The sequence below is a fragment of the Anser cygnoides genome, chromosome 2, assembly GCF_040182565.1.
Source record: "Anser cygnoides isolate HZ-2024a breed goose chromosome 2, Taihu_goose_T2T_genome, whole genome shotgun sequence".
In the NCBI taxonomy this organism is placed as follows: Eukaryota; Metazoa; Chordata; class Aves; order Anseriformes; family Anatidae; genus Anser; species Anser cygnoides.
The window spans coordinates 39651855-39666319 of NC_089874.1; the positions used below are offsets into that span (position 1 = coordinate 39651855).

Sequence of the window (14465 nt, forward strand, 5' to 3'; positions counted from 1 at the left end):
TCAGAACTTTGACAGCTAATAATACCAAAGAGATGGTTATATCCTTTTAGCTGACTGCCTAGGCTTTGTTGGTGTCCGCAATGACTGTGAATTTGGAGTGCTAAGTGGGATGTGATGTTATAATCGAGAGAGTAGAGATATAAAAAAGACTGACAGCCCACTGAGGTGCTGTTATATTGGATCAGCTGTCAAATAAAGACATGCTAAAGCCAGCGCTTGCCTTGCGTCAGTCATCTGGGGCAGCCTGCCATCTACCTGGTCTGTCCACAGGTTTCTTTCCGGAGGTCCAAAGACAAGACAGGTTGAATTTTACCGACTGTATCTGTTTTGGAGTTGCTGAATGAAACATTGCCTGCCATATGAAACAAAACAAAACTGGAGATCAGGTAGCTGCAACATCAGTTTCACAACTCTTATTTTTATTTAAATGGTAGTTCTTTCATTGTTAATATCCCTTGACTATTAAATGACAGTTCTTGTGCTCCCTTTCAAAGAATGGAGACTGAAAGGTTGACAGCTTAGACGCAGATGAACATAAAGTAGCATTTAATGCAGTATTGTTGCTACTTTTGACTTGGCTGTACATTACAGACGCTTGATTTCTCTACTGAAGTTTTTTTTTTTTTTTTTCCCATTATATTGGTGAGCTTAGAAGAAATGAGAAAACCAGGCTTGCATTTATTAAGAATTATGCTACTTGGTGTTTTGACATAAACCTCTACAGAAATGTGTTTAAAAGTATACATATTTAGGAGATCAGAAAATAAGCAGTGCTAAAAAAAAAAGATCCTACAAACTCTTCAGTTATAGGTCTTTATATAGCTGTATGGAAGTATATTTTCTGTGCTACTACTTATTTTCAGCTTCTGTTTATAACATCTTACTATCAAAATAGCATTTTTATCAATAATTTCTGAAAGGTTTATAAAGCCTGGAGCATCACTTCATCTCTGTATGCTCTCATCATCTCTTCCATAAAATGCAGATAACAATGTTTGCCTCCTTTTCTCTCATATGTTTCTCTGATACTGGTGTGACAGCTCACTCAGGTTTGCTTGGTAATATTGAAATAAAATAAAATGATTTAGGAATATATATATATATATATTTTACTCCAGTGAGAAACAATATCAAATATTAAAAATAAAAGGCAGAAAAAATCTTAAATTGTTTAGGAATTTACCATTACTAAGTCAAAGTTAACTTGAACTCTGCTAATAAATCCCCCAGGTTTTCAGTAATTTCACTGTGAAGGGGGTAGGCATTAATCTCATATAAATTTAGATATCTAAAAGTTGTTCATCCAGTCTGAGCTAGTTGCCTGGCTTACTGTATAGTCACCCTGTAGGCAAGTCTTCAAGGTAATTTATCCCATCCATCTTAGATACTGCTTTTGAACCAACACCCAGTACAGCTGATACTCATTTTCCACTAACTAAAGAAACAGCTTTAAAAATTTGCTTAGACCAGGCTTATTTTTAGACAGCTGAAGAAAACTGACTCCTTTCATGACTAAACCACCCACTTAGCTTTGAAAACTTGAAACACACATATTTTTTAGGACTCAGATATACTATATGGAGAGGGTCTGCATTTAGAACAGAGAAGAACAGAATCAAAGAAGCATAAAGGAAGGAACTATTACACAAAGACATATATAAGCTTCTTGATTATAGCTGCAGGAGAAATATTTTTTTCTATCTTCTGAAAAATTTTCACAGATGAAAAAAGTCATGTTTTATATTAAGCCAAAGATCTAATTTTCAAAAATTCATCAGAAGAAAATTGAAAGGAAATCTGTTGTTTATCCATCAAAAGGTTTTATTGTAATTTTTAACATTAAACTATTTCAGTTTTAGATAGCTTAACAAAGTAGCAATAACACCAAAATTCCCCTACCCCCAAACCTTGTTTTGAAACAGAAAACAAATTATTATTATTTTTTTCTTTTTTTTTTTCTCCTGGGGAATATTATTTTAACAATGTCTAGAATACATTTCTAGACAGAGAGGAAAAACAATAAAAAAAATCATAAGCTTCTGTTAGAAAAAGTGTTAGTTTTGATGAATCAGGATCTTCTGAGGGGAAGATGAATTTTTCTGACTAAAATTTTGCTGGCTATGACTGTCTCCAGGCGTACTTGGGAAGTCCAGTTTTGCATTAGCATTCAGGTTATATTTTGAATGGAACAATTTTTGCTCCCATTGGAATAATTTGCACTGAAAGAAAAATTGATAATCTGTCTTAAGAAATCCTTGACAATTGGTAAAGAAGGTTAAGATTACAGTGACTTCCCTCATCTTGTTTTTAATCTCTTCCTCAAGCATGTGCTGCTGACTATTCACAGGCACAGACTCTGTTCTCATCCAGAACAGTAATACTGTGTACTGCTCAGGGCAGAAAAAAAAAAAGAAAAAAAAAAGAAAAACAAAGAAAAACAAACAAACAAACAAAAACTTTGAATTCTCCCCAGGTTCTGAAAAGCAAGTGGAAAGGGCAAGAATTCCTGAGCCCATAGCCCTTCCCAAAATTTGTCCCAGGATGTCTTAATTCAAGATAACTGAATCACTATTTCCTATTTTTTTTCTTTTTTTTTTTTCCCAAGTCTCAAGTTAGGACAGTTATCCTTGCTACCAAATAGAGGGATAGCAACACATTCCAGATGTCAGGAATTATCTCTGAGTGAGACATTCTCACCTAGCACAGTTCTAAATTAAAAGATGTAAGACTGTGAGCAGAGCAAATCTCAATCATAAATTTGATAGATGGAGAAGCTAGAGACTACAGGTATTACATATATTATATTAGGAGGCTCAAGAGAATTTCCTCCTCCAGCTTTCCTGCTGTGTGTCATGTGATGGAAGAGTGACATGTGACAGTGTCCCACCTGCCCAAACAGCAGCTCTTTCCATCTTTGCTGTGTAGAGGAATCCAGCACCTGAAAGTATATATATAAAAGTATCGCAGTAAGCTACAAGATCAAGTGAAGAATCAACAAACACTAGTTATTAATTTCTGAGTTACTTGTTTAGAAATAATCAGTTCTGAGACAAAGGCAGAGCTAATGTTTAAGTTATAGTTTGGCCATTTTATACATATTGAATTTCCATATAATTTGATTCACTTAGATCTCTTGACATCTACTTATCCATAGCGAAATTGAATCTACACAGTAACTTACTTGTCATGAAGCTATGTAAAGTAACTAAGGTTAGCTATCTTCATTTGCGCCTTTGAATAGACTCCCATTAATTGACTCTTTTGCTGTAGTCTTCTAATTCTTCGACATATACATTAAGCCAGTTTTAACATACATAAGCCGCTTAATTTATTTATTGAAGTTTATACATGCTGCACGTAAGTTTACAGAGTCTAGAAAAAAAAATCTGAAAGAACTCATGACTCTTTTGAATGTAGCCTATTATTTTTCTTTTTTTACTTCCCAGTTTATATAGTCCCTGACTATCACTTTATATGCCGCATTTCAGGATCTCTGCTGTTAAAAGGTAGAAATCTTTGTGGATAGTTCAATAGCATTAAAGTTAGGTTAAGAGAAGGAAGGGTTGTCTTATACTCATTTGTTTTACAAGGCTGCAATTTACTTGACAGAAGGTGTCACTCTAGATTTAATCCAGAAAACAGAATTGGTGTGAAAAGATCTTATGGAGGAAAGACCACTGACATACATGGTCTGTACATTTGCTTCTTGCAACTTATGGGCTGGAACACATAAGGAAAAGTTATTTTATACAGCCAAGGACTGAAGGACTCAGATACTAGTTTTAAAGCGCCTTCAATTACAGTGTCATTCATTTCCATATATAACATCCAGTACTTCAGCTCTAAGAAACTATCACCCATGGTATTGTGGCTTTCACTGAAAGCAACAGAAAGGCTGTCACCTGAGCAAATCTATTTAGTGGAGATGACATCTTCCATTAGCTGAGGATCAATCTGTCTGGTCTTTGCTCCTTCTGCCTGCTCTTTTAGTGACATTAAAGGATGCTGGTGTCTGAACACAGATGTGTTTAAAGAGCAGGCATTCTCCTTAAATCCCAAGTCAAGTGAATATAAAGGACAGAAAATACTATGAGAAACTCCAGAGTGATAACTGTGGACACTGGTCTCCGAAGTGTAAAGACTGGTTTGATTTCACAAAGTATATATCTTCTTCCACCGAGGCTCACTCCATGACCCTGGTATGAAGGACATGAGAATGTCACTGATGTGCCTTCCTGTGAACAATCATAGTGTGCCTACCTTTGCCTTGGGAGAATGAAAGTCTGATATCATAGGAAGAGCCAGCTTCCTCCAAGTGATACAGAAGGCTATCCCAGCTACAGAGCAAGGGAAAAACTTGTTAATAGCAACTATAAACTTGAAGGTTAAAGCAAGAAACTGCTTAAAATGAGCAAGGTCACAATCAAAGAGTGGATTCTATTTATAAAGAAAGCTAGTTTATGTCATGGAGAAGAGTTGGAGTCCTCAGGCAGAGGCATGGCTTTATGACCCCCCATAGAACTATGTCCCAGGACCAAACAGGTTTTTCAGGTGGCAAATAAAGAGGAATAGGTCTGTTGGGTATTATGTCTAACTCAGGGTATTTCTTCTGCAAAGCATAATGAAATATGATTTAGTTTTCTGCTCAAACTCTGTCTGGAGATCCGTTTGCCTCATTGTCATATAATCCACAGAATTTATCAATAAACAAGGCGTGCTCACGTGGCTAATGTTCTAAAAGGTGAAATGCTTAAATTATTAAGCTACTGGGGTTTCTGAAAATAACGTCCACATTGGTACTAAGAGCATGCAGAACTTGAGCTGAGATGTTCACTTTTCCTCTGGCAGGATTCCTCTACCAAAGCATATGCTGCAGACAAAAAGGTGGGAGGCAATGGTTCTCCCAAGAAATTTAAAGCATGCGGAGTCATTTTGATGGGGCAAAACAGATTGCCCTGGAAAGGAACAGGAAACAGGATCATTTGTTGTGGTCTCTCTGTGCATGTGTGAGACACAAGTAATAGAATAGCTATGTTACAATTTGCCATCATTACCTCCACTGCTCTTCATAATCAAATGTGTTTATAAATGGTAAGATACATTTTAAACATTTCTCAATATTACTTTAACATGAAAGCTGGAGGAGGAGGACGAGAAGGCAGGATGGGGGAGGAAGCAGGATTTCTCTTTAGAGACAATAATACCGTGGTAATTATTTTTGGTAGTGCAAGAGGGAAGAGACATTGAAAATATTACATGCAATCTAATACATAACTGTCACTCACTGTGAGTCACATCTGTCATTTTAGATGCAAATTATCTCCAACCCACATAAATACGGCATTCCCTAACTTTCTACTGCTACAAATTATTGACATAAAGAAATGGAGTTCCATGTGCATTAGGACTTGTGCGATAGTTTACTGGAGTAATAAGTCATTGCAAGTTTAATCACCTAAACTTCACTAATTATTACTTGTTCTTATGTCTCAGTGTAAGTTTTGCTTTTAGTTAGGCTTTAGGAAGGGTTAAATCTACCATATCTTGAAGCTGTTTATCTTGGGTTTTTATAAAATATGGTATTCAGTATTGTTCTCTTGCTGAAAAATTCTAACTTTAGATATTTCAGCATTCAAATTATATGCAGCTATTTGGGAGAATGTAAGAAGGGAAATTGAAGCTTTTTTTGAATAAAATAAAGACAACAAAGAAGAAACAAAGCCTAAACTGGAAATAACAAAGCATGGAAAAAGATCCATATCAAGACTGGCATTGGGTATTTTAGGATGCTCTGTACATCATGGTTTGTTCACAATTTCAGCATTTCCAGGACACCCAAATCTCCTGGTTACTGGCTGAGGAAGATTAACATCTAGAAGTTTCTTCCATATTGTCTAAAGCATATCCCAGCTATGCTATAGAAGATTCTTATTGTCTGTGGATCAGGTAGAGAGAGAACATATAACAAACGTATACTGTCTGATGACTGTACTAACATCTCACGTGACTGAAAATCCTGACCAGAACCTGACATAAAAGGAATGTTAAGAAATTGGAAGGCTTCCTATATACCAAAATGGCCATTCAGGTTGTTTCATGTTCTGAAATAATCATAGAATCATAGAATGGTTTGTGTTGGAAATTAGACCAGCTTGCTCAAAACCCCATCCAACCTGGCCTTGAACACTTCAAGGAAGGGGACATCCACAACTTCTCTGATAAACCTGTTCCAGTGCCTGACCACCCTCTGAGTAAAGAATTTCTTCTAATCTAAATCTAACCTCTTTTAATTTAAAACTATTACTCCTTGTCCTATCACTACACTCCCTGACGTAGAGTCCCTCTCTAGCTTTCCTGCAGGCACTGTTTAGGTAGTGGAAGGCTGCTATAAGGTCTCCTCAGAGCCTTCTCTTCTCCAGGCTGAACAACCCCAACTCTCTCAGCCTGTCTTCATACAAGATCTGGGCTAAGAACAGCAGTGTGAGCATTTTAGGCCATTCTTGTGGACTCAGGTGGAAAATCAACAGCGAATAACAAAGACAAGATGGGATCTCAGGATCTTCTGGCTGCTAATGTTACTATTACTTCTGTTACTTTTTTTTTTTTTTTTTTTTTTTAACCAGATTAGTGCAAGAAAATGGAGAAGGAGAAGAGTTTGAGGCTTCTTTTTTTTTTTTTCTTTTTTTTTTTCTTTTTTTTTTTCTTTTTTTTTTTTTCTTTTTTTTTTTTTCTTTTCCATACAGCCTAGGATGAGTGCCATATCATAGTGTTGAGCGTAGAACAACTCAAGGAAATCAGAACCTTGCCAAGATGCACAAAAATGTCATTTAAATATCAGTGTGTAAGAAACAGTTGCATTTTCATGCTCAGTCCATGATAGTTATGGGTCAGTGTAGAAGAATAGAAACTAAGAATCCCATAATCCAGTGAGGATTAACAGATCAGAATAAATTGCATCTCTTATAATGGGCACATATCACTTTTTAAAGTGAAAAATGTGAGTGTTCAGCAACAAAGTAGAAAACAGCTTTCTTCTTTCTCATTAAGATTGAATAAATTGAACTCTGCTGAGGTCAATAACAGTAGAAGGAAAGAGATCAATCTATTTTTAAAATTTCTTTCTGTAATCTACATTCTTCCTTTGTGAATTTATTTGGGATAGTGAAGACACATGTCAACTAATAAATAGTCACTGGTTTAGCCCTAAATCTTGATTCAAATTTGAAAGTGCTAAAGGCTGGATTATTATCCCTTATTTTCAGATGAACAAACTAATGCTGCCACACAGGCACTGCTTGCAAATCTACCCTCCCACAAACACTGAAAAACATTTTTATATGCATCTTTTCCTTGTAAGTTACAAGCATTGATTGAATTATTTCTGTCATCCATTTAATTGGTTTTAAAAAGATGTAAGTGTATTTTGCATCTGCATTCTGTCTGCACATCTTTTCATTCTGTTATGTTGCATAACGTTTGTATCATCTGTTTCTGGTTTATGACTGGTTTACGTTTGTTTTCTGCTCTGGATTTTTGTTTCATCATTTCATTGAGCCAGATTTCCAGTTAATTCAGTCATAGCTCAGACATGAGCTCTTAGATGCTTGCACACATTTCACCAATTAGAGACAATATTTTCCATTGGTTCATTAAACACCCCATAGGTCAAAGGTGAAAGAGTTGCTTTATATTTTCTCCCTATGACAATTTATATTAAAAGATATGGTGTGGCCTCATCTTTAGTATTGCATATGGTTTTGGGCACCACAATGTAAGAAAGACATAAAATTGTTCGAGAGCCTCTAAAGGAGGGCTATGAAGATGGTGAAGGGTCTAAAGGGCAAAACATATGAGGAGCAGCTGAGGACCCTTGGTTTGTTCAGCCCAGAGCAGAGCAGGCTGAGGGGAGGCCTCATGGCGGCCTGCAGCTCCCTCACGAGGGGAGCGGAGGGGCAGGCGCTGAGCTCTGCTCTCTGGGGACAGCGACAGGACCCGAGGGGACGGCATGGGGCTGGGACAGGGGAGGGTCAGGCTGGGTGTTAGGGAAAGGTTCTGCACCCAGAGGGTGGCTGGGCACTGGAACATGCCCAACAGGGAAGTGGTCACAGCACCGAGCCTGCTGGAGTTCAAGAAGCTTTTGGACAATGTTCTCAGATCTATGGTCTAATTTTTGGGTGGTCCTGTGTGGAGCCAGGATTTGGACTCAATGATCCTTGTGGGTCTCTTCCAGCTCAGGATATTCAATGATTCTATGATTCTGTGATGTTTTCCATGGCTGCTGATCCTGGATTCCCTCACTTCAGGAGGGCTCTGAGGTTTGTTTTTTGACTTCCATCACAGAAAATTCAAGTGGAAGTTGGTGAAAAAGGAAGGATGTCTTTGGATTCTCTGAGGATCTGATGCAAAGGCCAATGAAATCCATGGAGAGCCTCCCATCAGTTTCCAATCAGTTTCTATCATGACTGTATGATACTTTCTGGTAAAAATGATGAATTTCACTTTTACAACTAATGACCTGTTTTAGGATTTCATGGAGGAAGAACTGGTCTAGGAAAAAAAAAACATTTCCAAAAAATGCCTTAAAATGAAATGCAAACCTTTATCAGGTTCATACAATTCAGTTAACTACGCTACCGAGTTGCAGAAGGAAAAGAGTGGAAATGCTAAAATTATGGTTTTACTGCACTTCTCTGCTCATCCAAAGAGTGGCAGAAGAGTGTGGAAACTTCTCAGAGACGGTCCTTGCAAGATTTCCAGAAGTGAGAGATTCAGACACCTGTGAACTTCCCAGGGCTTTGGACACCATTCTGGTATAAAGACCCAAAGCTGTGGTTATTGGCAGAAACAGAAGGAACTGAGTCACCAAGCGCCTGTCATTTCCAAAACAATATAGCTTCACATTATGAATTAAAAGTCTGATAGAGGTAAGTAACCTCATGAAATGTTTATTTAGATAAGAGTCCTGTGAACAGGCCCTCAGAAGCAATCACTGTTAAAATGGTGGATTTTATTACATTCAATAAAACACTTACATGTTGCAGAAATGACATCTCAGTTTTTCAAATAGCTAGAAATTGCTGAGCTTAATGGGCACTGGAGTGATGATATAATCACAGTTTTCTCTGGTGTACAGCCCCTATCATTTATTATTTCAACTACTGTACATTGGAATCCGCTTACTCTGACAGCCTTGCCTCACCACAGGTCAGCTTGATAGCATCAGCTGGGAATGGGTAATAACCAAACTGCAGTGACAGCAGGCTTGGCAGAGCTAACTTTAAAGGTAGAAATGAGCTTAAAAATACATAAAGAAGGTGTGACAAAAATGAGAATTGAAGCAGCCCTCACTCAACTATTGCACAACTCCATGGATTTTTGATTTCCAGATGTTTTACCTATAAGATATTCCCTGATGGGTTTCATTAAAATTCCAGAATATGTCAGTCATTCTCAGCTGCTCAGAGACATGGTATTGATGATATGGTGTGTGGTTGTTTAGCCATGGATACACAGAAATCTTCCCTTTTTTTTTTTCTTTTTTCCTTTTTAATACAGAAGCACTGCTGAGGGAATTTAGCAGTTCTGACCCTCAGACATTAAACAGTTAAACAAAATTTTAAACGTGTACTTGTATGTAAAGACAATGCAAATTTTGAGGCTAAATACAAACCTTTTTGTTTTTTTTTTTTTTCGTTGATACTGTGGAGGAAAGCAGAGCCTGTATGAGAACTGAACTTCAGAAAATTCTGGTATATATTGGAAAAGTCTTTTTCTTTTTTTTTTTTTTTTTTTTTCTCCTGAGACTGTCTCTGCCACTGTATTCACTAGACAATACACTCGATCAGTCTTGCTGTTGTTACCTTCTCTCAGGTGACCTACTTCAGCTTCCCATACAGTCAGCAGGGAACCAATCCAGTGAACAAATGCATGCTGTGCTGATGCCCACACTGCAGTGGCAGCAGGAGTGACTGTGCTAAAGCCATCTCAGCACCTCCTCACTGCTCTGTGCTGCAGGCTATAGTGTAGGCATGTTCAGCCCCAGGGAGCCCAAGAAAGACAATCTGCAGCCATTTCATATGCAGAGTTGAATTCCAGGAAAATAATACTGACCTGAAATGCATGCTATTGCTCACAGTCCAGTGTGATCTTGCTGCTTCACATGACTACACTACAGCCTGAACAAGAACCTGTGTATTTTGGGCTAGAGGCTGTGTTGAGCAGAGGGCACAGGATGATTTCTCAAGGTGAACTGAGTCTGGTCAACTTTGTAGAGCCTCATTCAAACTCTCACAGATATATTTGCTGAGCAGTTCTTGCAGAGATGAATGGGACCTCCTCCTGTGGGACACTGCTTGAGGGAAACACCTTCCTGATTTAGTTTTCATGCATACAAATACTGAGCTGTCTTTATCTCTGTGTGCCTGAGGTCTTCCTCCTCCCTAAATCTCCTCCTTTCCTTGAAAAACATGTATATTTTTATTACTATTATTATTTTAATATCCAGATTTCTGTTAGTGGTGAAGAACTTCCTGCCAGTGGTGATCAGGGAGAGTTTAGTTTTTTAATGGAGCTGAAATAAGAACTAGATTGAAGGCTACAAGCAGAAAATTTGTGTTGCTGTCTATATAGTAACATCCCAGTTGGGTAATTTTCTAAAAGGACGCTTAGATGTCTGGATATTATTATAACAAGCTCCTGTTGACTTGTAAGGATTATACTTTCTGCTCCTACCGTTTATGCCTTCTACAGTTTGTACCTGGTTACTTCAGTCTCCCCAGCCATGTCTAAGGCATTCTGTATTTTTTAATCTTTCCTCATAAGTCTGTCTCTCTCAGTCCCTCACGCCAGCCCAAATCAACCCAATTCCCAGTCCCCCTTTCACAGCATGCATATATTCTTGGCCATAAGGTACCCATAATTAATGAAATATTCCAGATACAGTTGTAGCAAAGCCATACAGATAAAGAACTGTTTTCTCTCTACTTTGTGATTAGCAGCTTGTGTTCATTATTTGGATTTTATGTCCCTCCTTTGTCATATTACCTTGCAAATTCATGGCTAGCATTTTGCTCACAATTGCTCCAAAGTGCATATTGCTATTACTGCTTCCCAGGCTTTAATCTGACTGTTGGATGCCTGTGTTTTGCATTGAACTCCTTGATATGTTCTGGCTTTCAATTTTTCAAGTTGAATTTTAATTTCAGGGGGGCCTCTTGCCCTGCATATTCCTATTTTCTTTTTTACCTGTTCACATTTTTTTCCCCTTCTTTTCTAGAGCCTTGTCTGCTTTATCAGAAGAATACAGACTCTGGGTATTGGATTTTCCAGGCTCAACTATTTTAAAAATCCTTGACGCCACTTTCCTTTGTTTTCGTTCATTCTACATCTGTCTCTTATCTGGTCTCTCACCTTGTTTTCTTTCAGTTGATAAATCAGTTTAACCAGTCTATTTTTCTTTGTCTCCCTCAGTAACTTGCTTTACCACATTTTCTCTCTGAAGCACAAGGCAACCATCTATCCGTCATAAACATGTAAACTTCAAGATTCCTTTTCTAATAAAGAGGAACAGCCTATTTGATATCAGTTTACCAGAATCTGTATTTAAAGTCATCCTGAAGGGGAAAAAGTGCTATGATAATAATCACATACATTTTAAAATCTAAAGCTATCTGAAACAATTTGCATTCTAACTTGGTAGAATGAATACTACATATTTCTCTGATAGTCATTTTCCTTTCTAAAAACGCTGTTTTATTCTATTAAATCTCCTATTTAAAATCGTACATTCAGTCTTTTATACTGTGATACAAAGTTTAGTAAAAAAAAAATATTGAAAAGCAAACAAACAAACTCAAAATAAGCACTACTTATAAGCCATTAAACATATAAAGGAATACAGTTGTTAGCATTAACATCTAGGAAAAAAAAAAAAGTTTTTAGTAAAATATTCCAAATTGTCTTGACCTCTCTTAAACAAGATTCTCACAATAGTATTTAATACCAGAATCTCCGTCCCAGCTAGCAGTAACTAGTGAATAGTAGTTTGTAATCTCAGAGAGTTGGCACAGGTTTTATATCTTTGTTCCTCTACCATTTTCTATTTGTTACTTTCATTACAGTGACTCTTTGTTTTGGGCTGTTTTGTTTGTTTGTTTGTTTCCTTTTTTTTTTTTTTTTCCTCCTGAGGGATAAGAACTCAACATCTAGTGAGATCTTTTGAAGGACAATCCTCCAAAAATTCACGCCAATCACATTATTATCTAATTTTCTCAATCAGAAAATGCTTGAAGGTTTAAGTAACAGTCCAGAGCAGCTCACAATTATCTACATAATGGTGAAGTGAGCAGGTCATAATGTGTACAACTCACCTGAGAATTTCAGATAGAATGCAATTGTGTAGAAATTTCTCATCCAGTTCTGAGGAGATAAAAAGAAAATTGAAATAGGTTTAAAACCTTGGTTATGAAGAAATGGACACCAGAACTAATCCTAGAGCAAACCGGAGTTAAGTAATGTAATTACATCTTAGCAGACAGAAAAGAACCATCCTGCCTGAAGCTGTATACAAGAGTGACTGTCAAATATGGTGCAGGCTTTGATAGAGGTTTTCTACTAAAATCAGCACCACTCTATAGACAAGGCAGAAAAACAAAAAGCAAAAAACACACACACACACACAAAAGGAAAAATAAAACAAACAAACAAACAAACACACACAACAAAGCAAGCAAAGTAAAGAGGAATAGACTACAAGTGATTGTACCAGGTTTTAATTAATGAGAACACAGGAGATTGCTAAAATGAGTACATTACCTAATGGCAAATTAATATTATATGCTGAAACATCCCACAAGGGAAGAATTGGATATGCTAATATAGTATGAAAGAGATTGCCACTGGCAAATATTTCACTGTAGAGAGTTCTACATTAAGTATAAACTCAAAAAAAAAACCTCTTAATATATGTCATGAAATTTTAATTGCCTAGATGTTACTAAAGCAAGATAAAAGCTTGATTATACACCTCTGCATCCTTTTGATGGTTTTTATTGACCATTGATCCAAAATTGTTTTTAGAACTGCAGTGCATTACTGTATGAGTAATAGAACAGACATTTTGTGGTGTAAAGTTATAATTCCCAAACAATAATATCCTAAACTGCTATTGGCCTAGGCCTGTCTGGATGCTCCTTGCAGTGTCCTTAGGGGATATTTGGCTTCAAAATTCACTTTCCTCCCATTGGTTCAATAATACTGTCTGCCCTTTGGTAATATTCAGGCTATTGTGCAAAACACACCTGTTGTTTTCATTAATGTGAAGGGATCAGATGGGAATGGGAGACAGTACTGGATCTGCAGTTTGATATGTTACATTACCGTACTTCAGTACATTTTATTTTTGTAAAACATATGTTGTTTATTTAGGCTTTTTTAATTATTCATTTCATTTTTTATTTTTATTTTTTTTATTTTTTATTTAATTTTTAATTTTTATTTTTTTTTATTTAACACTGCAACATCCAAAATGCAATTGAATGCCTTTTTCCAAATGAGAAGAAGAGGAAGGAGCTTCTTTAGTTTTGCATTTTGGACTTGGATAAATGTTTACGCAAGGAAACTGTATCCAAGTCTTCATATTTTGGCCTATGACTGTTTAAGGTATGAACAACCAACATTTACATTGTTCCATTCAAAGCCATAAATCTGCTTAGATTCACTGAAACATTCACTGACCTCAGTAAACTCTCTGGTGAATATGATTCAACTTTCATATTTATAAGGAAATCTGAAAATAGCAGGATTTGATGTTTCCTTGGATTGAAGTCATAAAAGAAGGGGGTGGGGTGGGGTGGGGGGGGAGTACTCTGCAAAAGGTAACTGCAACAGAAAGACCCGTATAAGACCCATATTTTCAGACTCTTGGTTTCTATATGTTGATGTGGGTTGTATGAAACAGACAAAGATGGCAGATTCTGGAAGTTATTAGTAAGTTATTGTAACCCATGTTCAGTTAGTTCTGTTTCTTCCATTGGAGATAATTAAAACATTTTAGGTGATTGTGACCATTTCTATTGAATGGCTGGCTCATAATTTTCTTTGGCTGACCACTTGCCAAACGAAAGATTGATTTCATACCTTTACACCCCCTTGAAAACGAGCAAAGTTCTTTAAATTATTTGTCAATGCTTTTGTCCTGACATATGATGAGATCTGGTTTGATCTTAATGTTCAAGATGAATAAAAAGACAGAGACAGGCCTTCAGCTGCTGCAAACTGGCACTGATCCACTTATTTCAATAAAGACCAGCGTTTTCAGCAGAACTCAGCTGGGTTTATAGTTAAGTTGACCTATTCCATCTGTGGTCTGCTTCTTGGTTGCCTTGCAGTCAAAATCAGGAGTGTTCCTGAATATTTGCTCACTCTGGAAGCATCAAGTATGTAAATGAGATGTTTCTCTTGTGTTT

General features: G+C 36.9%; 1 long non-coding RNA gene across 1 annotated transcript; it reads right to left on the reverse strand.

Annotated features, from left to right (window-relative positions):
* Positions 1–221: 221 nt before the first annotated feature.
* LOC125183526 (uncharacterized) lies at positions 222–12420 on the reverse strand. The gene is made up of 3 exons (XR_007165685.2): positions 12369–12420; positions 2888–2938; positions 222–352 (listed from the first exon to the last, which is right to left on the reverse strand). It is a non-coding gene; the product is annotated as an uncharacterized lncRNA (long non-coding RNA).
* Positions 12421–14465: the final 2045 nt, after the last annotated feature.